Here is a 25,058-nt window from a genome sequence, read left to right as displayed (position 1 = left end):
ACAATGACCAGGAGACAAGAGATCATGATGCTGATGAAAACTTTACACCGATCACCACCGAAGGGTCAGAGATTCACAACTTGAGGTGGAGGACCAAGATCTGGCAGGACAAGAAAACACCAACAACTCCATTCAGCCAAGATCCATAAACTACTGTGTCCAAAGAGAAATTCTGTGTTCACAATATAAAAGGAATACCAGGTTTGTGAAGAAATTCTTTAGTGAGAAAGCAAACGACACTCCAGCTGAACAGCAAAACCAATCAGACAGAACTAGTGGAGTCAGAGACAGAAGATCCTGAGCAAATAACTCCTGATAACATGTCAATTCAGGCTGAGCCAGTAGGAGGAGCTGTTGCTCCGCAGATGAGACCACAGAGACAGAGCTGCCAACTCTGATTTGGTGGGGTCAACACAAAATTTGCAGCACAAAAAAGTATATATATATATACACACACACATCACAGAAAACACTCTCTCTGCATTAGCATTTGAATGGGGTAGTATTGTTTTTGTTGTTGTTGATTTCTTTTTTGCCTTTGATAGATAAGTATTAATTCTGTCTATTAGTGTTGTCAAAAATATCGATATTTCGATATGTATCGATACTGAAATATCTGAAACAATACGATATTCCTTTTCTACAGTATTGATACCAGCCACGCTCTCCTCCACGACCGACAGCGAGTTGACACGCACCCACCAGGTTTCAGAACAGCTGAATTGAGGTAGTTTAATCAACTCTGAGTAGACTGACTCTGAGTTAATTTCTTTTTTGCCTTTGATAGATAAGTATAAGTTGATAATTAATTATGTCTATTTAGACAAAATGCATCTATTTCCGCTTTGTATCCAGTATATCCTATAGACACACACACATACACACAATTTTAAAGCACTATGTGGAGGCATGATTTTGTCTAAATAAAACAAATTGATTATACATCAATCTACAGTATACTTTTACAGGGAAAAAAAAGGAAAAAATCTGTCTGTCCTGTCTGTTGCTCTTCTGTCTGTTGTGCGGCTCTTTTTCGCTGTGGCTGATCTAAAAAAAAAAACAGTGTTGTAGGAAAAACTACTTTAAGTAGTTAAGTTACATTCAAGCTACCCTTTTGAAAAAGTAGCTACCCTACAAGTTACTATCAAAAGTAGCTAGCTACATTAAAACCACTTTTTTATTTTTCTTTACAATGAGAACATTATAATATTTGGGGTTTCAAGCTACATAATGTAATGTAATTATGATTTCAAAGAGTATGTGGTGAATTCAGGGTTAAGGCCAATTTATACTTCTGCGTCGAGTGTACGTTGTAGGCTGTTTGTTGCGCGCATACCCTATGCCGTACCCTGACACGCACCTCTCCAAAAATGTAACAACGCGTCAATTCTATGCAGACCGCACACGCCATGATTGGTCTGCCAGAACCCCTCCTGAACTTATTTATTATGAAGTTTATTTATATAGCACATTTCATACATACTGTTAATTCAAATTGCTTTACATATATGCATAAGAAATAAAAATACCATGTATAAGAATAATTTAATTTATAGAATTGTACTGTATTTACTGAAATCAAAGAATACAGTAAAATTCTGTAAATTAAATTACAGAACTGCTACTGTAAAAATTACAGTAACTGGCTGGCAACCCTGCTGCCAGTATTTTACCGTAAAATTTACAGGTAATTTTTAACACTGTACGCCCCGCAGGGCCTCCGCTTTCTTGAGTCCGCTTCTTGGCACTGTCTGCTACCATTTTATCTATGCCTTTAGCACGTAACGACGCTATCAGCGACTTCTTATACCATTAACCCTTAGTATAATTATGCCTCACTCTTCACAGGGCTTGGAATATCTCACTTTGCATGTATTGAGTCTATATATTAGTTTCCCTTTTAAGTTAAGTTTCTGAAATAAATTAACTTTTCCACGACATTCTAATTTATTGAGATGCACCTGTATAAAAACTAGAAACTAGGCAAACTATAGCAACATACCCAAACAACAATAAGGGTAAAACTGATGTAGCCAGACATTTCATTCAAACTCAGTCATGTGTGGGGTGAAATATATTTAATTAGGCAACTAAAAGCTTTCTGGAGAAATTTAAAATACAGAAAGTCCCAAAAGTAATCTTCATAATATGGCTTTTAGATTTAGGTAAAATTATGAATTTATTATTGATGCAAGGAGAATAAGCAAACAATAAAAATGGACAACAAAAGTTGAATACTTGATGAAGCAAATACACAAAGTAAAAGTGGACACAAACGACACAGATCTATTGACAAACAGGATATCAAAGCATCTCAAGAGATTAAAAGTGAAGGACATTGCAAAGCTACATGACAGTAAATCTTACATCTGTGTGTTTCTAAATACCCTATAAGAATAACTAGTTGGTTTACAAACAACAAAGAACAAGTTAAATCAGCCTCAACAGTTTGAACCAGTAAAAACCTTCTACTTTCCTTCATAAAAGTGTCAACAAAGAATAATATACAAGAACTTCATCTTTGAGTTGATGTAGATCTCACAGTTGAAACTGCTGGTCTAGAGGATGAAGCGCGTTTGACTTCAGATAAAACTTCTAGAGGATATAGAGCTGAAATATCATTACCACAAACCATCCTGAGTGCTTGTGGTGTGATCGGCACTACTGTTTGACGCAATGGTCACTTCAACTAGAAACAGGAAAATGGTGGTCTCGCGGTCTGGATGGAAACATGCCGGGGGTTCGGATATGAATATCATTGGTTTAGTTCATGTAAAACATCCATCATTTGTTTGGCATTTTTTGCACAATAAAATGTAGTGTTTAAATTGTGTTCATTTAACTGTGTTGAATGTAATTAGGGCCTGAGCACCGATGGTGTGAGGACCCTATTGGAATTGCTTAGCCTATTATTATTCTTCTCCCAAATGAATCGCATTTTTGAGGTCTAAACATGCTCAAAAACGAAACTTTGCATACGCGTCAAAAGAAAAATGTGAAAATGTACGTCTGATTTGGGTTTCAGATAGCCTGATGTTGTCGTACTCAATTCTAGTCAGAATATGAGTCTGATACTGCTCCGTTGGGCTGTGATTATGGCGTTTCAACCGAACCAGGAAAGACCTCAATTGGATAGACCTACAACCAATCAGAGCAACGGAGCGACGCATAACGTTAGTTGTCAAATGTCAACAGAACTCGTAGTGTTGCTAAGTCCGCAGTTTTCCCGCGGGCTGTTTTTCCACATCCACGGGTTGAAGCGACCCCAATTATGTGATATTTAGAGCCAGGAATACGAATTTTAGCAGGCAACCCTGCCAAAAAAAACACATTTTACCCCCCAAAGCCCATTTTTCCGGAGAACCCCTACGGAAAGCTATTGGGCTTGTTTTGAGTAGCAATTGGGCAGGTTTTGTTGTGAAAACTTGGCAACTCTGTCACACACGCTGGAAGAAGTAGAAAAAGATGATGAGTGTAAACGATCTTTGCCGGTGTTGTAAAAAATAATTTAAGGATAAACGGAGTACTTACCAACATGATCATCATTTCTGAGAGAAAGAGTGAAGGTGAACGCATATACGAACAAGTTCTCCGTTTAGGATTAGAACAAATTCAACCCAAGCGCTCTTTGGTGACTTGGATGCTTACGTTACTGTTTATCATCTGTCCATCATCGTCTAAAGCCAGCCCTGACAATTTCATTGGTCCAAACAGCTCCTGTTCGGGGATATTTGCTCCACAACGGATCAAGTCCAGATCGAACTGCCCGACCTCAAATGTTGTGGGCATGGCTAAGTTCGGCTGGCATACAGGCCAAGTTTCAGAATTAGGCGTGGCAAAATGGCTCGATAGCGCCACCTAGAACATTTCAATTAAGTGCCATTCAAGCTACATTTCACGTACAAGTATGAAATGCGGTAGACACATGTAACAGCCCAATACCTACAAAAAAAACCCTAGGTGCAAAATCTAAAAACCCAACAGGAAGTGAGATATTTAGAATTTTCTCTGCAACATTTTTGTCATTTTCAGACGATGTACTTTAACAAACTCCTCCTAGAGATTTAATCAGATCAACACCACATTTGGTCAGTCTAATCTAAAGGCCTTAGCGATGCTAAATTGTGAAGATCTTGAGTTTTCGCTGAAGGGCGTGTCCGTGGCGGCCTGACAAAGTCTGATCTTTCGCCATATAACTACATACATACATACAATGTCCGATCTGCCCCAAACTTCACATGTTTGATAAGAGTCCTGACCTAAACACATCTACATGCCAATATTCAGTTAGTCACAGCGCCATGCTGGCACCAGGAAATGGCATGCTTTACACTCCCAGAAACTCATTTAAATTTGCCATGTAGTACCAAACATGCTAGAATCACATTAAATCATGCAACAAGTGGCTAAGTGCTAATGTATGCAATTAACGCCACGAAACAGGAAGTTGTTGTAACTCAGGCATACAGTGTCCGATCTGCCCTAAACTTCACGTTTGATAATACCTGAAGACATCTACATGCCAATATTCAGTTATAGTCAAAGCGCCACCTGCTGGCAGCAAGAAGTGTGGCACATCAAAATGACTTTGCTGTATTTCTCCTATATTTACCCGTTTAAATGCATGTCACCCACTATTCACTGTTTTCCTGGGGCCAGCGGGTGGCGGTGGCCCCGGTGTGCGAGGGCCCTTTCATCGCTGCTTGCAGCTTTAATTTAACTTGTGATCTGGAACAATATTCGCGGATGGCAGGGAAATCACAATGCCGGCTCAACATTGTGATGTCTGTCAGCCATTGGCGATGGATGATGGCATCGTCTATCGGCCCAACCCTATTACATGACACTGTTTCCAACTAAAAACAGAAAACTTTTAATGTGTTTTGGCCATTCATTTACATGACAACAGCGTTTTGAGGGCCTAAAACAAACTATTTTAGATTTTATTTTTTTCATAATACCATCACTTCTGTGTAAACTACAAAAACGTGAATCTGTGAAAAATAGTGGTGTCATGCACATGCATATTACGTGTTCAGTCTATAAGTGCGTAGTTTCTTTACATACATCCCCATCTACTGGCCTGTCAGCAGAATACAGTGTTTTTAGTCGTTTTCATGGATCCGTGTGAACAAGGATCGTTTTGACAACATTGTTATCTGTACGTGCAAAATCACAAAGGAAAAACTTTCAGTTTTTAGTACATTGTAGTTGTGTAAACATACCTACAAACTGAAGAGATTTTAGCTCGATAGTATTATCGTGTCACGTTTGGTGAGGATGCGGCTTCACAATTGAAAGCGCTGGATCTGTAGATAAACTAATTACTGTGATTATGTTTCGTATGACTGTGTAGAGCAGATGATTGATTGAAACTCTTCCCACATGCAGTGCAGTGATACGGTTTCTCTCCAGTGTGGATCCTCTCGTGAGCTTTCAATGTTCCCGACTGATTGAATCTCTTGTCGCAGTGTGAACACTTGTAAGGTTTCTCTCCAGTGTGGATCCTCTGATGTAGTTTCAAATGCCCAGCTCTAACAAAACTCTTCCCGCACTCAAAGCAAACATAGGTTTTCTCACCAGTATGTATTTTCTGATGTAGTTTTAAACAGTGCAGCAGTGAAAAACTCTTTCCACACAAAGAACATAAATGTGGTTTCTCCTCTGAATGAACCGTCAGGTGGATCTTCAGGCCTGAAGCCCTCAAAAAAGTTTTGCCACATTGATCACATTGATGCAGCTTCTCTCCGGTGTGGATTTTCATGTGTTCCTTGAGGGTTCCTTGTTGTGTAAAACTCATTCCACACTGATCACATGTGAACGGTTTCTCTCCAGTGTGGATCATCATGTGAACCTTGAAACTCCTTTTGTGTGTGAAACTCTTCCCACACTGATCACATGTGAACGGTCTCTCTCCAGCGTGGATGGTCATGTGAACCTTGAGATTATTTTTGCATATGAAACTCTTTCCACACTGACGGCAGGTGAAACATTTCTTGTCTCTTCTTTTCAGTAAAGAAATACTTGCAGTCTGTGAGCGAGTTTTTTCTTCAGTTTTGACATGAAGATGTTTCTCCTCTTCACTCTCCTCATTCTCCAGCATCATGTCTGAGATTAAAGGAAGAAAGTTACATTTTTAATAAATCCTTTAAAAGTTTAAGCAGACTATGGCTACATGAAAATAATTCATTGTAGTCTTGCCTGCATTCATCAACCCGGTTAGCAAAGTTATAAGGAAAATAACCTTATGAAATGAAGTTTCAGACTAGGGATGCAACAATACAGTTAGTCCACGGTTCAATACATACCTCGGTTTTTAACCACGGTTTTTGGTTCGGTTCGGTTCTGATGACTTGTCACATAAATTTTTTGTTATTCTATTCTTAGGCGACAGGAACAGCAAGAGGTTAAGGAGAAAAAATACTATTTTTATTGCAATACTCTTTCTTTATTTTACTTAAAAGAATTGAAAAACCTACCTTAAACTTAAAACTTTACTTTAATATAAAATAAATATATATATATATATATATAAAAAAATAATATATATATATATATATATATATATATATATATATATATATATATATATATATATATATATATATATATATATATATATATATATATAAAGATTTACACTGGCAGCTCAGAGCTGTACAGCAGCATTAAAGTATGAAATTGAATGAATGAATGTAAAAATAAAACACTACATAGACTTCACTATAAAATATACATTGATTCTTAGCTACTGTATTAGTTTTTCAGTCAAGAGCATTTAGTGATTTTCTCTTTGTCTTTTGTTGACATTAAAGGGATAGTTCATTCAAAAATTAAAATTCTGTCATCGAGAAATGAATACAGGTTTGAAACAATGTTAGAGTGAGTAAAAAATGACATCATTTTAGACATCCTTTAAGGATTGCGTGTTCACTACTGCGCTGTTTTCTAATATACTGCATCTAATATACAGACACACACGATTTTACTTTCACTTTAGACATAGACTGTGTTTATGTTAACCTTGTGTGTATTTGACAGTATTAGCGCAGTAAAACGATTATTTAGTCCTGTAATCACGTTTGACAGGCGTTTAGTGCACGCGCTCTGAAAAAGTGCATGTTAAAACCACGCACGCGAATGAAACCAGCAAGGCTTTAACACGCATGCAAATAATGAACTTTCGTGATTGTAAATAGTGTTCCGTGAGTATAACTCTACCACTAACGTGTGATGTGAATGTATGTCGCGTTGTTCAGTATATTGGGATCTAGGCAAATGATAGAATTTGTAGCAAAATACTTAATTAAATGCAAAACCGAAAAAACGCAATTCACAGGCGCGTATTGAACCGTGAAGGCCGTACCGAACGGTTCAATATTATATTGAGAATTGTGGCATCCCTATTTCAGACACTACAAAACAGATTTTAATTGACTTAAGCCAGATCTGCCATTCTCAATATTGTTTGGTGTGTTTAAAGTTTATTGAAAAAAAATGTGAACATGATAAAATATAAATATGTGAAATAAAACAGCTCAGATCATGTTTAGTTTGGCTGATGTTGACAATCAATGTGAACATTGATCAAATCCTGTTCCACTGACCGTTTGATCTAACAAGAAAATGAAAGACAATGGAGTTTCAGGCCCAACAGCACATAGAAAGTGTCCCCTATATTATTTATCAAACTGTTTTTTTAACAACCCTTAAGGTTTTTTCCAACTACAAGTGTCATATAAGTGTCATTGCGTTGCATGTCAGTGATGTCATACCCGCATTACCCTAAGTTTCACAGAAACCATGGAAACACTAAAGACGCTTTAATCTTATGTTTTATTACAAATGTGAGCATCTGTTTGGATGCTTTTATCAACGGAAAATTAATAATTTTATATAGCTCAACCCGATTAGTCTTGTTTGAATCTTGTTTTCTTGATTTACGGCGAGTAACAGGTTTCTACCTCAGAGACACTATTTTGTCAAGTGGCTAACATTGCATTGTCAGAAAGAGCTTTATTTGTAGAAACCATAATACTGCATGTTCTCCATAATACAATATGTTTTAAAATAATTGCGTGCCATTTAGCAACATTTAGCCAGCTTTTATTAATATGATATACTAATATCAGGGGTGTGACAAGATTTTGGCACAGTATTTTTAAGAAATCCTCATGGCAAAATTCATGACTGGAGAAATAGTCTGCAGGTGCATTTTAAAATAACAGTTTTAATCAAAGTACTCTCTCAATATTAAAAAGTTCAAACAGAGAGTGACACCGATACCAGAGCTCGGAGGTGGTTACAACTACACAGCCCATCATAAGATAGCTTTGGTATTGGGAGAAAGGCTACTGTATATCGCCTAATTTGCGCGAATCAGAGAGCTTACGTTTACTTTCACTTTTGCTTTGCGATAGCACATACTCTGTGTATAGGGAGCGGCTGGCTGAGCGTGCATTCTACAAGATAACACCGCGTCTACACCGGTCGTGAGCGGCGCGACAAAAGACAACATAACGCATTCAAATCAGTGATGTTGTCTAAACTGGACGCGGCGTGGCGCAATGCGACACAACAAATCTCAGACAGTAAACTAATGCCATGTTCTATTTATGACATACTGACATACATAACATGAAGAACAAATGCTTTGCAACGGTCGCTTTGTCACGTCCAGTGTAGACAATAGGGATGCAACAATACAGTCCACGGTTCAATACATACCTCGGTTTTTAACCACGGTTTTCGGTTCGGTTCTGATGGCTTGTCACATCAGTTTTTTACTATTCTATTCTTAGGCGACAGAAACAGCAAGGGGTTAAGGAGAAAAAAGACTATTTTTTATTGCAATACTCTATAAAATATACATTGATTCTTAGCTACTGTATTAGTTTTTCAGTCAAGAGCAGTGAGTGATTTTCTCTTTGTCTTTTGTTGTTGTATTAACATTAAAGGAACTGCGAACAGCTGCACGTGCCAGAAGGGTGCGCAAGATTCAGTGAACTGCGATTCAGTGAACTATACATATATAAGCGTGAGTTTGGAGAAACAGGCGTACATTTATTCATTCTCAGCAACGTAGCCTGCATGTGTTACGTTATTGTGTTAATAATAACTAAAGCACCTAATTATGTCACACGATTCACGTAGGTCACCTAGTTTGGTTTCAAAACGGCGAATTTTGCAGAAAGGTGAGGGATTTTCATGTATTAATATAGCAAAACAACATATGATTGTTTTGACCATGTAAAACAGCCCTGCATTGCCCAATGAACATGAACAGAAGGAGTGTAAGAGGAATATAAGCATAATAAAATCTCCGCTGCTCTCAATCGAACACGAGATCCGGTGTGTCCCGCAGGTGTCTCTAATTAGCAATCGCTCCAGTGGCCTCGTTTCACCCCCCACGGCACTTGGTCTGCCCGTTCAGTAACGTTAATAAAACTTTAATACATTAGCTCATCCATGATCATGATTTCTGCCTAAGTACCTTCGGATTGTTTTTCATCGGCTGTGTAGGTGAAGACAACTCCTCCCATTAGAGGTTGACCGATTCATCGGTTTTGCCGATTAATCGGCACCGATAGTTGATTGGTGGAACAATCGGTTATCTGCAAAAATCAATACCGATAGTTTTTCCGGGTTGTGTTGCTTGAGCGGCTGAGAAGGGTGCCCTCTCATTACACAATACGAGAGCTCTGAGAAGGTCTGCTGGCATTATATAGCACGAGAGCGGCCTCTAGAGGCCAAATAACAACCATCACTGACGTTGTTTATATTCACACCTGAGGCTGCGCGCTGAACGGAGAGCACACGCTGCACAGACAGCGCTGACACATCAGATGCGCGTTTAAAACAGACAGCGAAACTGTATAAATACAGAACCAGGGTTCCCACTCTTTTTCAGAAACCATTTTCCAGTACTTTTCCAGGACATTTTCAATTTTACTACGGCAGGAATAAAAGACAGGGATCATGCCAAATATTGCTTTCTAAGTCTTTAATAGCCGTACAGTTTAATGCCATTACTTAACAATCCAGCATTTTTCAATATGAGCTCTTAATCATACATTATGACTATGGAAGCTTGTTTACACCACAGAATAGAAAGAAAAGGTAATTGTGACTTTTTATCTTGCTATTCTGACTTTCTCGCAATTGCGAGTTTACATATTTGTGATATAAACGCGAAAATTGTCGCAATTCTTTTTTCCTCAGAATTGGACTTTTTAACTTGCAATTGCAGTTTACATCTCACAATTCTGAGAAAAGAAGTCAGAATTGCAAGATATAAACTCGCAACTGCGCAAAAAAGTCAATTGTGAAGAAAAGACTTGCGAGTTTATATCACGCAATTCTGACTATATCTTGCAATTCTGACTTTATAACACACAAATGTGACTTTATGTCAAAATGATGTGATTAGGGAGCAGCTTACGAGTTAACATTCACTGCATACATTTGAGCAGTTATAGCATTAGCTTTTAAAGATCATTATTCAAAATACTACTCATATGTATCAAACTCAACATTCCTGAACATGTGCTTTCTGCAACTAGCGCTAATTGTTTGGGCCAGCGATAAACTCCTTATACTCGGCTAAAGAAATAACTTTTTCCCAGACAACAACAAGATTTTCCAGGACATTTTACATTTTCTCAAATTTTCCATGTGTTTTCCAGGACTGGAAAATGTGTCATCAATTTTCCAGGTTTCCAAGGTTTTCCAGGACGAGTGGGAACCCTGAGAACACTTCAGTACATGTTTCCAAATCATTATAAAGTAATTAATTTGTTGACTAGATGCTGCATTAGCAGGGAAAGAACAGCAGTATGTATGCACTTTGTAGTCGAGGCTGAGAGGACATTATTATTAGGATTACATTAGCAGTAGCCCAGGCAGTTAAAACAATGTAACAACTCGTGACTAGAGAAAGCGAACTGTATCGTCAAGCATCCAACAGAAATATAAACAAATCAGAAACGTATTGGATTTCAATAAATGTTTTGTTGTTTTGATTAGATAATTGCCAAATGTTCTAAAAAAGCTGACTGTTTGGATTTATATGAAATGGTAACACTTTACAATAATAATCAATTTGTAACATTAATAAGTATTGTTCATTGTTAGTTTTATCTATTAACCTTAGTAAATGCACTATGAACTAACATGAATGAAAGATACAATTGTATTGATCAAATATTAATACATGCTGTAAAATGTATATTACATAATGCATATAGTTCATGTGAGCTAGCTAAATAAGCTAATACATCCTTGTTAACAAATGGGACTTGCAGTCTGTTACCCATGACATTTAAATACATTGTTCTATGTTATAGCTAAAGGAACATTTATTTATATATTTTTTAATGTTTAAATGATTTTCTGTATAATTTGTTCTGTCAGAACTTTTTTAATGTATCCATTTTTACATACATAATTTAGCAATTTTCATGGTTCAGTACCGTTTTTTTTGTTGTATTTCTTGTAATAAAGTTCAGCACTGTTATGTTTATTTATTTATTTTTATCCAGTACCCATTTTAAAAACTATCGGTTGATTAATCGGTTATCGGCGAGTGTGGTCCAACCTAGTTATCGGTATAATCCACTATCGGTTGACCTCTACCTCCCATGATTCCACACTCATTCAGTTTCATCAAGCGACGACTTCTAGTGGCCAAACTTACACACTGTGCTTTTAATCAAAGATCAGGAATAAACACCAACCTCTTTGTACTTCAGTGCGTTTCATTCTGCAGTGTTCTGGATCTCTCATGTTCTCACTGTCCTTCAATAAACTCTGTCTTTGCAGATTTCAGCTCTTCCTGATGGTCTGATGCTCGTCTTCACTTGAAGGCTGATGGGAATATTCCAGCATTTATTGGTGAATTGCAGTGGGAGGAGCTTCACTGAAGGAGGAGGAGCAGATCAGACAAAATCAAGAACAAATCGCCTACTGAGTTTATGTTTTTAAGCTAATTCACAAATGTTGCACGTTTATGTTCACCTATCCCTCTAGTAAAGTAACTTTTAGGTAAATTAATCTCAAAGTGTTTTATGTGAATTCACAAGTTCTACCTCTTTATTTCTAAGAATTACATCCACACTTTATTCCTACATTTATCTTACCTCTCATTAACATACTGGCAAAAAATGTGTAAAACAACTCATTAATAGTATAAACAACGCAATAATAAAATAGAGAAAATAAACCTAGAACAATAAATATACAAATTTGCAAGAAAAAAACCCCCCACCAATTTGCCTTAACAACTTGTTTTTTTTTTGTATGTTCTTGTTTTTATATGGTTTAATACAGATAAATTCAATAAACGCTGTTATGAAACGTACCTTTATCTTGTAGATATTTCAATAGCTGATCGTGTCGTGTTCTTAAGTCTGTTGACATCAATAAAATGAGCTTAATGTGACAATGTACGGATGTGAAGACATCAGCATAATGAATGAGGTGAAAACAGGATCTACAGACGTGAAATAGACTAGTAAAGATGATTATTTCTTAATTTATACTGAAAAATTGCATAAATATAGGCAGATGCTAACGGCACCAATATTTATCAAACAATGTAATTTTTCGATATAAATCGAAATATTTCCTGGGACGCCAAAGGTTTTTTAATTTTTTTAATTTTGTATTTATTCATGTCATTACATTGTTTGGAGCCTAAGAAAAAAATACTTTTTTTACGTTTTTGGGGGATGGGGGATTATATTGTATTCATATGTTAAGATATGTCCTCTGTAGTTGACACCAAGACAAAATAAAATGACATAAAATTGCATGTATAGGCAAAACAATGGGATTTATTTATTTTTTTTAAACTTTGTTTAAAGATGATTCTGAACTATGTTATGAAATATATAATGTAATGCATTGAAATACTATTTTACTTTATGCAATATGTGGGTAAAATGGCCATACTCCCATTCAATACAATGTATATATGCATTTAATTTGAATATTAATGTGTTCTTTGTGCAAAATTTAATGAAAAAAGAAGTGTAATAATGGGAGTAATAGTGGGCAACATTTTCATAATAGTATCTAATATTTCATAGGAATATTGTATGCAATTTCTTTCCCTGTTCACTTGTTGTGTCTCCAAAATGCCTGATAAACATGATTTAAGTCCTAGTGTCCTCTACAGTGGACATTTATGAAATCAATGCCCTGTTTTGTAACAGAAAGTCATATTTTGATTAGAAACCCCATGACATTTTCCTGAGATGTTGATTCATAACAAACAATTTGAAAATTAGTCCGATTTCATTTATAATGATTACAAAATATTATTTCCATAAGAGTGCTAAATATTAATGTCAGACATTTTTAAAGACCAAGAAGAAGTTGTTGTCCTGGTGAAACCTCCAAACATTTTGGTATCTCTGCAAAGCCCCTAATGTGCCCTTACAGGATATCCGGGCTTAAAACTGTGACATGTTATGTCAGAAAAATTCGCTAAAATATAATGTCCTCTACAGTGAACAAAAGTCTATTCCTAGGTCCCAGGAAGATATAGTTATTTTTCCTAATAACTACATTCATAACAACAAAGCAGTTCGCTCGTATCTTACCGTTTTGTAAGTGTACAGATATATCTTCTTCCTTACGCGTTTTAGAGAGCAGACACACGACTAGCGCCAAACATGATGGAAACCATTCAGAAAATGATCGCGTAAAAATGTTATTTAAAGTGTGTAAAGAGTATCTTACAACACAAAAGAGCGTGAACTGTTTACCTCAGAAGACGCGAATGACGCTCGAATGATGGCGTCATCACCGCGAGACGAGATCAACGGATTATCAAAAACACACCAAATACTGTATAAAACGGCAATAAATATCAACAAAACAACATATCAAACAAAAATAAGGGCAAAACAGTTACTGATGTAGACAGACAGCCGTCTCATTCATGTGTGGGGTGAAATTAGGCGTTTAAAAGTTTGAATGGCTTTTAAATAAAAAAATGAAAACTTAAAATTATTAAATTATTTATTCTTAAATGCAAGAATAACAAGTAGACAATAAAATGGACAACGTTGGTGAAGCATATACAATGTGTAAACAAATTAGACGGATCAATCTACAAAAAAAACAATAAATGAAAGATAGCAAAAACAGTTTAATAAGAACAGTCTATATTTTCCATAATAAAGTATACAATCTAGTGATAATATACATCATAAAAAAATGAACATTATTTTACTCATAATAAAGCATAATGATGTAATTCATGCTGCCTTCACTTGCTATCGGAAATGTCGTACTTCCCACTTCTGAAGTCGTGATTGCGAGCTCAACGCATTCAAATTTTGACTTGAGAGGGCGTTCACGTCCAATTTTTTAAAATAGGAAACTAGTATTTACCATAATTTCGACAGAATGTGAAGGCAGCATTATACCATGAAGCTAAATTATTACAGTCCAAAAGATATTGTCCATCTCTCAGTTGAAACTGCTGGTCTTGAATATTAACTTTATTTACTAATTTAGATTATGTTTCTTTGTCTGTTGGTTCATTGGCTGGTTAAAGAGATTTATATTGAAGAGACTTTATTGCTCGATGGTATTGTGTCACGTTTGGTGAGGACGCGGCATCAGACCTCAAAACGCTGGATCTGAAGATGATCTACTTTTTGTGATTGTATTTCGTATGACTGCGTAGAGAAGACAGTTGAGTGAAACTCTTCCCACATGCAGTGCAGTGATACGGTTTCTCTCCAGTGTGGAGCCTCTCGTGTGTTTTCAGATGTCCTGTCCGTCTGAATCTCTTGTCACAGTATGAACACTTGTAAGGTTTCTCTCCAGTGTGAGTCCTCCAGTGTAGTTTCAAAACTGCAGTTGTAATAAAAGTCTTCCCACACTCTAAGCACTTATGATCTCTTTCACCAGTGTGTATTTTCTGATGAAGTTTTAAATTCTGCATACGTGAAAAACTCTTTTCACACATAGAACATGAATATGGTTTCTCCTGTGAATGAACTTTCATGTGGTTTGTTAGGCCTGTAGCCCTTGAAAATATTCTGACACATTGTTCGCATTCGTACGGCTTTTCTCCAGTGTGGATGTTCATGTGTTCTTTAAGGTTTGAAGATTGTCTGAAACTCTTCCCACACTGATCACATGTGAAGGGTTTCTCTCCGGTGTGGATCATCATGTGAACCTTGAGACTCAGTTTGTATTTAAAATTCTTTCCACACAAAGAACATGAATGTGGTTTCTCCTGTGAATGAACTTTCAGGTGGCTCTTCAGGGCTGAAGCGCACGAAAAGGTTTTGCCACATTGATCACATATAAGCAGACATTCCGTCTGTGAGCTAGTTTGTTCTTCAGTTTCGATATGATGTTTCTCTTCACTCTCCTCAAATTCCTCCTTCAGGCCTGAAATGAAAATTTAAAAAAATAATAATAATTTTAATGCATTTTCAAGAATTGATTTCCAGAAAGTATTCACAGTGCTTCACTTCTTCCACATTTTGTTATGTTCCAAAATGGATTATTCTTTTTTTCCCCCTCAATTATACAAACAATACCCCATAATGACAATGTGAAAAGTTAGTTTGAAATCTTTGCAAATTTATAAAAAATGAAAAATATTGCACACACATAAGTATTCACAGCCTTTGTTCAATACTTTGTTGAAGCACCTTGGACACCAATTACAGCCTCAAGTCTTGTTGAGTATGATGCTACAAGCTTGGCAAACCTATTTTTGGGCAGTTTCTCCCATTCTTCTGTGCAAGACCTCTCAGGATCCATCAGGTTGGATGAGGAGCGTCGGCCATGTTCAGATCTCTCCAGAGATGTTCAATCTGGGCTCTGGCTGGACCCCTCAATGACATTCACAGAGTTGTCCCATAGCCTCTCCTTTGTTCTCTTGGCTGTGTGCTTAAGGTTGTTGTCCTGTTGGAAGATGAACCTTCACCCCAGTCTGAGGTCCAGTGCTCTGGAGCAGGTTTTCATCAAGGATGTCTCTGTACATTGCTACATTAATCTCTCCCTCAATCCTGACCAGTCTCCCAGTTCCTGCCGCTGAAAAACATCCCCACATCATGATGCTGCCACCACGGCTTCACTGTAGGGATGGGATTGGGGCCAGGTGATGAGCGGTGCCTGGTTTCCTCCATTCAGGCCAAAGAGTTCAATCTTTCATTCATCAGACCAGAGATTTTGTGTCTCATGATCAGAGAGTCCTTCAGGTACCTTTTGGCAAAATCCGGACGGCTGTCATGTGCCTTTTCCTGAGGAGTGTCTTCCATCTGGCCACTCTACCACACAGGCCTGATTGGTGGAGAGCTGCAGATATGGTTGTTCTTCTGGAAGGTTCCCCTCTCTCCACAGAGAAATGCTGGAGCTCTGTCAGAGTGACCATCGGGTTCTTGGTCACCTCCCTGACTAAGGCCCTCTCCCCTGATCGCTCAGTTAGTCCGGGCGGCAGCTCTAGGAAGAGTCCTGGTGGTTCCAAACTTCTTCCATTTATGGATGATGGAGGACCTTCAATGCTGCAGAAATGTTTCCGTACCCTTCCCCAGATCTGATACAATCCTGTCTCGGAGGTCTACAGACGATTCCTTGGACTTCATGGCTAGGTTTGTGCTCATACACTGTTAACTGTGGGACCTTATATAGACAGGCGTGTGCCATTCCAAATTATGTGCAACCAACTGAATTTACCACAGAGGGACTTCAATCAAGCTGTAGAAACATCTCAATGATGATCAGTGGAAACAGGAGCACCTGAGCTCAATTTTGTCATGAGTGTCATGGCAAAGGCTGTGTAATAAATTTAAAAGATTTCAAACAAACTTTTCACGTTGTCATTACGGGGTATTGTTTGTAGAATTGAGAAAAAAAATTGTGAATTTAATCAATTTTGGAATAAGGCTGTAACAGCTGGTGAAGCAAATACAAAGTGTAAACAAATTAGACTAATCTTTCTTAAAAAAAAACAAAACTTGAAAAATAGCGAGAACAGTTTAATAAGAATTGTCCAAACCTGTAAATAACGTCCATTTTCCTTCATAAAGTATACAAATTAATGATATGCATCATATAAGAATTGTGATTTGTTCATAAATCGTTCAAGCATAAATTTCATATACAAATGTGTCCGTACGCATGCTTCGTAAATGAGACCCATTGTCCCACAGGAATGTTTTGCCACATTGATCTCATATAAGCAGACCTTCAGTCTGAGAAGTTTTCTCTTCAGTTTCCACATGATGTTTCTCCTCTTCACTCTCTTCTATGTCCTCCATCAGGCCTGAAACGAAAAAAACAAAACAAAAAAAAAACAATGAATTTATTTCCCTAAATGAGGTATATTGAAGGCTGATGGGAATATTCCAGCATTTATTTGTGAAGGGATATGAGCGTTAGGAAAATAATTCCATTATAAAACAGGAAACGGCAGCATGTTTCATTCATATGTTGGCATTATTGTGTGTATTTGCACTGTAATGTTTGACAGTTATTCTGTAGTAATTTTGGGCATCTGTGGTAAAATGAAAACACACATCAGGTGCTTGTAAAGAGCATTTAAGGTCAGTCGGGATATACCCTTAAATATTATAAAATATCTCTTTTTAAAAGATTATAGGTAGGGCTGTCACGATTATGAAATTTGGCTGACGATTAATTGTCCAATAAATAATTGCGATTATGACGATTAATTGTCTGTTTTAGGGCTTTGGCGATTAATTGCCTGTTTTAGGGCTTTGTCGATTAATTGTCATACAAATTTTTGTGATTATTTAATTGAATCCCTTGTAAGTCGTCACTTGCAATAACACATTAATACACTTAAAGCCTTTAAATATTAAAGTAATTTAATCAATGAAAAATATGTATCTTTCAGAAATGTGTACATTTAAAGAAACAATGTAAATGTATATGAAAGTATAAATAATAGAAACAATCACCATAAAGTTACCATAACACATAAAGGACTGTCAATATCTCATTCCAAACTAAAGTAAAATATAAATATATTTTACAACTTTGAAAATTCTGTAAATAACAGAAACAATGAATCACAAATATAAACTATGACCATAACAGAACAGGCCATAAAAATCAAATTCTGAAATAAAAACAATCATGCTCCTTAATGGCTTGGTAGATTACGGGAAAGAAACACTAGCATGTTGACTTTTTCTGGCTTAAGACAGCATCTAACTGGGGTGACAATGTTGCCAGCTGTACTGAACATTCTTTCAGAAGCAGTACTTGTTGCACATATGCACATGTAGGCTACTTTCTCGCCAACTTGGAAATTAAAGGAAACCTATGACACGCCAATTCGCTATGCCATTTTGGAGTGCTATCAAGACGCATAATCGCTTTTTAACGTGTTTATCAACGCCGTTTCATTCTATCCCCCTACACTGCCCCTACCCATCACACACACACACACACACACACACACACACACACACACACACACACACACACACACACACACTGCCCCTAAACCTACCCATCACAAGAAACATTCTGCATTTTTACATTTTCAAAAAAAAACATAATTTAGTATGTTTATAAATCCATTTACATTCACGCGGAATCACACTGCGTAGACATACACGTGGAGATTATGGTTTGTTTCGGCGTACACATACACGCGGAATCACACGGCGTAGACATACACGCGGATAGCTCAAAATGCGTACAGATAACACGCCATTTGGCTTTAGAAAGTTAAGCAAAGCCATGATGTCATGTTGATTGGCGTTGTCGGCTTTGAAACTAAATCCATCTTTGTTGAATCACTGGGCTGCTCTAACTCAGGATGGAGAAATCAACAGGGCAATATTATTTGAACGTAATGCTCAGCGTAATGAATTCAGAGGGAGACCGGTAGAAGTAGAGTGCTGCAGGTACGTCGTTCATGAACGAATGATTCTTTAATATGACTCGGGACTACCGAGTTGTCTCAGAGAGTGATCCGTTCATTTTGTTGGCCGCGCGTGAGCGCAAAATCCCATAGGTTCTGTACATGAAACAGAAAATGTTAGTTCATCCCTCGAGTTCGGGTTGAGTCTTTCGTTCTTCCTGTCAGTCCTATAGTAGACTATGCTGTCAGAACCGGAAAGAGAAATTATTAGTTCATCTTTCGAGGTTCGCGTTCCGCCGGGTCCGAGTCTTTCGTTCTTCCTGTTATGCTGAAATGACTCAAATTTTTTTTTTTTTTTTCATTTTGCTGAACGAGATTCAAAGATCCGAGTCTGTAAAATGATCCGAACTTCCCGCTACTAACTACAGGGCCCCCTTGTGTCTTCTAATAGTGGGCAATAATAACGATCACCTGTAATGACCGCGATTAGACCAATTAATCGCGATCAAACGATTATTTTTATAATCGTGACAGGTCTAATTATAGGGGTCAATAACACTGTAGGGTGCCTTTTGGTGTATATAATAATATAATAACTCACTTGCGTGATAACCGTGAAACTATGTAAGGGTGTGTTATATTAGGCTAAGTTTTTAAATTCATAACAATAGCATTACTTGGCTCTTTAGACATTTTCTAGAATTCTTTTAGTTTTATATAAGATGATGCGTGTTATTTTGCTATGTCCCATGCACTGCTAATTACATTTGAATGAGTAAAATAGTCAAATCACAAAATGTAAAAATTTGGTTTTCCTATTAATGTTTTTTTTTTAAATGAGATTACTCAATTTGTGTGTATTGATAATTTGGTAATAAAAAAAGACTTTGTCCCTAGAAAGGTTGTCCACTCTGTCATATTGGGGAATCCGCCCCTTTAGGCCATCCCCTTTAGTGACATTAGGACAAACCGATTTTTTTGGTCTCTTCAGTAGTGAGAATTTCAACAGCTGAGGTGTGTAAGTTGGTGACTTTCCGATTGACACATTTTCTTTGTACGAGTTTGCATATTTGATTTGCCACAGCTTAACATGTCCACCCTGTCTGCATAAAATATGCCGGAAGTGATTAGAATACATTATTTTCAAAATATGTATGTTTAAATATACATAAATTCTCTTAAAAAAAATAGACTAGCTATTTAGCTCGTCACAGTTTGTTGTAAGCTAATATGCTAATTGAAGCTCAAAATGTCCACTTAGACTCGACAGGGTGGACTTAGCATTCATTTGTAGTTAATATTGCACTTTATAGATATTTAATATTATTATTTAAAGAAACATCTGCTGTAGATAATCTTAGAATACTAATATACTAGTTATACACCGATCAGCCATAATATTGACAAGTGAATAACTCTGATGATCTCTTCAGCACCTGTTAGTGGGTGGGATATATTAGGCAGAAAGTGAACATTTTGTCCTCAGAGTTGATGTGTTAGAAGCAGGAAAAATGGGCAAGCGTAAGGATTTGAGCGAGTTTGACAAGGGCCAAATTGTGACGGCTAGATGACTGGGTCAGAGCTCCAAAAACTCTCTATCAAAAGTGCTCCAAAGAAGGAACAGTGGAGAACCGGCCACAGGGTCATGGGCGGCCGAGGCTCATTGATGCACGTGGCGAGCGAAGGCTGGCCCGTGTGGTCCGATCAAACAGACGAGCTACTGGAGCTCAAACTGCTCAAGAAGTTAATGCTGGTTCTGATAGAAAGGTGTCAGAATACACAGAGCATCTCAGTTTGTTGTGAATGGGGCGGCACAGCCGCTGACCAGTCAGGGTGCCCATGCTGACCCCTGACCCCCGCCCAAAGCACCAACAGTGGCACGTGAGCATCAGAACTGGACCACGGAGCAATGGTGATCTGATGATCACGTGTTCTTTTACATCACGTGGATGGCCGGGTGCGTGTGTGTGGCTTACCTGATGAACACATGGCACCAGGTGCACTATGGGAAGAGGGCGTGGCGGCGGAGGCAGTGATTCTTTGGGCAATGTTCTGCTGGGAAAACTTGGGTCCTGCCATCCATGTGGATGTTACTTTGACACGTCCCACCTACCTAAGCATTGTTGAGCCCATGTCCAGCCTTTCATGGAGACCGTATTCCCTGGTGGCTGTGGCTCTTTCAGCAGATAATGCTCCGCCACAAAGCACAAATGCTTCAGGAATAGTTTGAGGAGCACAACAACGAGTTTAAGGCGTTGACTTGGCCTCCAAATTCCCCAGAACTCAATCCAATCGAGCATCTGTGGGAAGTGCTGAACAAACAAGTCTGATCCATGGAGGCCCCACCTCGCAACTTACAGGACTTAAAAGATCTGCTGCTAACATTTTGGTGCCAGATACCACAGCACACCTTCAGGGGTCTAGTGGAGTCCATGCCTCAATGGGTCAGGGCTGATTTGGCAGCAAAAGGGGGACCAAACACAATATTATGTCATACTATGCCTGATCGGTGTATATTCCTAATATATTTGCCCAGTTAGATGCCTTTGGAAACGTTGTTAGATCTATGTTGATGTACTCATCAAGATCAGGAATAAACACCAACCTCTTTGTTCTTCAGTGTGTTCTGGATCGCTCATGTTCTCACTGTCCTTCAATAAACTCTGCAGATTTCAGCTCTTCCTGATGCTCTGATGCTCGTCTTCACTTGTAGGCTGATGGGAATATTCCAGCATTTATTGGTGAATTGCAGTGGGAGGAGCTTCACTGAAGGAGGAGCAGATCTGACAAAATCAAGAAGAAATCACCTACTGAGTTTTAGTGCTGGACGGTATACCGGTTCATACCAAATACCGATGTTTATTTTTGTTATGATATGAATTTTGATTAATGATTAATGAAACAAATGCTGTTATGAAACTTATATCTTATAGATGTCTCTATAGATGATCGTGTCGTGTTCTTAAATCTGTTGACACTAATACAATTAGCTTAATGTGTCAATGTACGAATGTGAAGACATCAGCATAATGAATGAGGTGAAAACAGGATCTATTGACATGAAATAAAGAGGCTTTTCAGCTGCTCTGATAATAGTGATGAGCCATAGACTATCAATACTCATTAAACAAGCCATTCAAGATCAGCTCAGATCATCTCACTTTATTCACTGGAGTCTGAAATCAGAATATGATAAAAGCCTTTAAGTGTTCGGATATATTTCTCAAATGATACAGAAAAAATGCCAAAATATACAAATATGGCACCCATTTATTAATTTGTCGATATGAATCTTAATATAATTCGATTTCCTAATAACTACATTCATAACATCAAAGCAGTTCGCTCGCATCTTACCGTTTTGTATGTGTACAGATATATCTTCTTCCTTAAGCGTTTTAGAGAGCAGACACACGACTAGCGCCAAACATGATGGAACCCATTCAGAAAATGACCGCGCAAAAATGTTATTTAAAGTGTGTAAAGAGTATTTTACAACACAAAAGAGCGTGAACTGTTTACCTCAGAAGTCTCGAATGACTGAAACGCGCGATTGATGACGTCATCACAGCGAGACGGGATCAACGGTAGATTATCAAAAACACACACCAAATACTGTTTAAACCGGCAAGCACATCTATAAAACGACATATCAAACAAAAGTAAGAGAAAGTAAGGCTAACCCTTACGAAAAAGAACCATGGTTTTACTACAAAAAACATGGTGATTATAGTTAAACCATGGTAACCACAAATTAACCATGGATTTGCTACCCTAATCATAGTTTAACCATGGCATTTGTGGTAAAACAGTGGTTATATAAATGGGAATCAATTAGCCAAAAAAACATGGTTACTATTTTCGTAATTATAGGGGAGAGCGGGGCACAACTTAACACTTTTTGACTTTCTCATTTTAGTCTAAATCCACTTGGGGAGTATTTACTTTTTTCCCACATTAATTTCACATGTCTAATACGATTATGTGGTTTTGTTTCATTAATACAGTGTATACTTTTTTTCTTGATTTACCCCGAAAGAATGGAAGTCAAATGTGAGGTGGGGTACATTGTAACGTGGTGGGGCACAATGTAACATGCCCAAAGCTTAAAATGTTATCTGATATAAAAAAAAAAAATCCAAGACAAACTAAAATATTTTCAATAAAATCCAATTATTAACTTTTTAAAATAAAATAATGGCATTTTTTAATAATTAAAAATATACTAATTTTTGAGTTTGACAAAAAACACATCGCTAAATACAGCTATACAGCATAGTTCAAAACATAATAATAATTAATCATTTTTTTACATTAACTCTCGGTCATTATTCACCCTTTTCTCATGGTTTCTCAAAAAAATTCATAAAACTATAGAATATAATAGCAGATTTCTAATAGGAGCACATTGTAACGCAGTGTTACAACGCACCCCACCTGCAAAACTGGGATTAAACCATGGCTCGTGTCTTCTGCTGTTAGATCAGCATTATAAAGAACGATCTCAACTGATAAATAACAGATATAAGATTAAAATAATATCAGATTTGTCTTATTTTAAATACACACAAAAAACAGAGATGAAAAATAAACTTTTTAACTTTTTCGCTTCTCTATCCGTCATCGTGTTAAACCCGCCAATAGCGCTCCAGGTGGATAAGGCTGTCTGTGATTGGTTCCCACAAAAGAGTAACAGAAGCAGTAGAAGTACAAGCACTTTGAGATTTTGTTTAATGTAAAGTGTGTTACAAATAAAATGTATTATTATTATTATAAGTAAATGTACAGGTTTCCAGACTGAGTTGCAGGGCGAAATCAAATCGTCGGCAGATCAGGCTGGGTTTACCCTGTCTACCTTCATCATGTAAATGCGTATTATCTGGTTGCGATAACTTCAAAAGCACGATGATATCAAGAAGAGGTGGATTAATTTTGTGAAGAGCCACCTTGATGGAGAGCTGAGGATCACCACCAACCCCTGCCTCTGCAATGACTTTACACCATATAGTTTTACAAACGTACAAACAGGGATTCACTGATAATCCGCTGCGGAATGGGGACAAACCGACTATCTTCCACCCCGGCCTTCATCCTCCTGTCCCGCCAACATCTGGTGTCATCGTGAGCAGTACGTGCCCACCAATGAGTGTTGTCTTATGTGCTTATGGCAGCTTTCCTGTGAGTGGGTGTGGTTTCAGCACCTACAAGAGACAATATAAATATTAAAAATATTTTATTTACGTTGCAGATTTTTTTTAAGCAAAATCATTACATTAAGCAAACTAACCCTGGAACATGAGCTGCTCCGGAGCAGGTTATGTTCAGAGAGTTGCTATGACTAGGCTTTTTGTATACCCTGAAAGTTACCTCCATTTTTGGAACCAAAAGTTGAGGTTATCTGCTTGCTTACACTTAAAGGGTTAGTTCACCCAAAAATGAAAATTCTGTCATTAATTACTTACACTCATGTCGTTCGACACCCGTAAGACCTCCGTTCATCTTCGGAACACAAATGAAGATATTTTAGTTGAAATCTGATGGCTCTGAAAGGCCTCCATTGGCACAATGCACGGTTCACTCTCAAGACCCTTAAAAGGTACTAAAGACGTCGTTACACAGTCCATCTCACTACAGTGGTTCTAAAATAACTTTATGAATCGGCGAGAATAGTTTTTGTGCGCAAAAAAACCCTAAATAACGACTTATATAGTGATGACGATTTCAAAACACGGCCTCATGAAGCTTCGAAGCGTTATGAATCAGTGAGTCGAATCATAATTTGGCTGAATCGACTCACTGATTCAAAACGCTTCGAAGCTTCATGATTACTTTGTAACGACGTCTTTAGTACCTTTTAAGGGTCTTGAGAGTGAACCGTGCATTGAGCCAATGGAGGCCTTTCAGAGCCATCAGATTTTAACTAAAATATCTTCATGTGTTCCGAAGATGAACGGAGGTCTTACGGGTGTCGAACGACATGAGGGTAAGTAATTAATGACAGCATTTTCAATGACAGTGTGGGGTGAAATATATTAGCCGTTTAAACGTTTTATCTAGAAATTTAAAGCCTAAAGCCATCATAATATCCGAATGTCTTTTAAATGCATCTACTATTAAATTATTTATTCTTAATGCAAGAAGAATAAGTAGATAAAAAATTGACTAAAAAAAACGTACTTAAATTGTCAAC

The 25,058-nt window shown here is 37.4% G+C and overlaps 2 long non-coding RNA genes across 2 annotated transcripts; both read right to left on the bottom strand.

The window, feature by feature from the left end:
- Positions 1-2,062: 2,062 nt before the first annotated feature.
- LOC307121080 lies at positions 2,063-13,805 on the bottom strand. The gene is made up of 4 exons (XR_013815926.1): positions 13,605-13,805; positions 12,360-12,407; positions 11,736-11,917; positions 2,063-6,108 (listed from the first exon to the last, which is right to left on the bottom strand). It is a non-coding gene; the product is annotated as an uncharacterized lncRNA (long non-coding RNA).
- A 204-nt stretch (positions 13,806-14,009) lies between these two features.
- LOC307121079 lies at positions 14,010-22,437 on the bottom strand. Its single transcript, XR_013815925.1, has 4 exons — positions 22,226-22,437; positions 21,474-21,651; positions 17,219-17,296; positions 14,010-15,414 (listed from the first exon to the last, which is right to left on the bottom strand). It is a non-coding gene; the product is annotated as an uncharacterized lncRNA (long non-coding RNA).
- Positions 22,438-25,058: the final 2,621 nt, after the last annotated feature.

The sequence above is a fragment of the Gobio gobio genome, assembly GCF_949357685.1.
Source record: "Gobio gobio genome assembly, chromosome: 24".
In the NCBI taxonomy this organism is placed as follows: Eukaryota; Metazoa; Chordata; class Actinopteri; order Cypriniformes; family Gobionidae; genus Gobio; species Gobio gobio.
The sequence above is the reverse complement of the archived record's forward strand: the minus strand, read 5'-3'. Positions and strand labels throughout refer to the sequence as shown.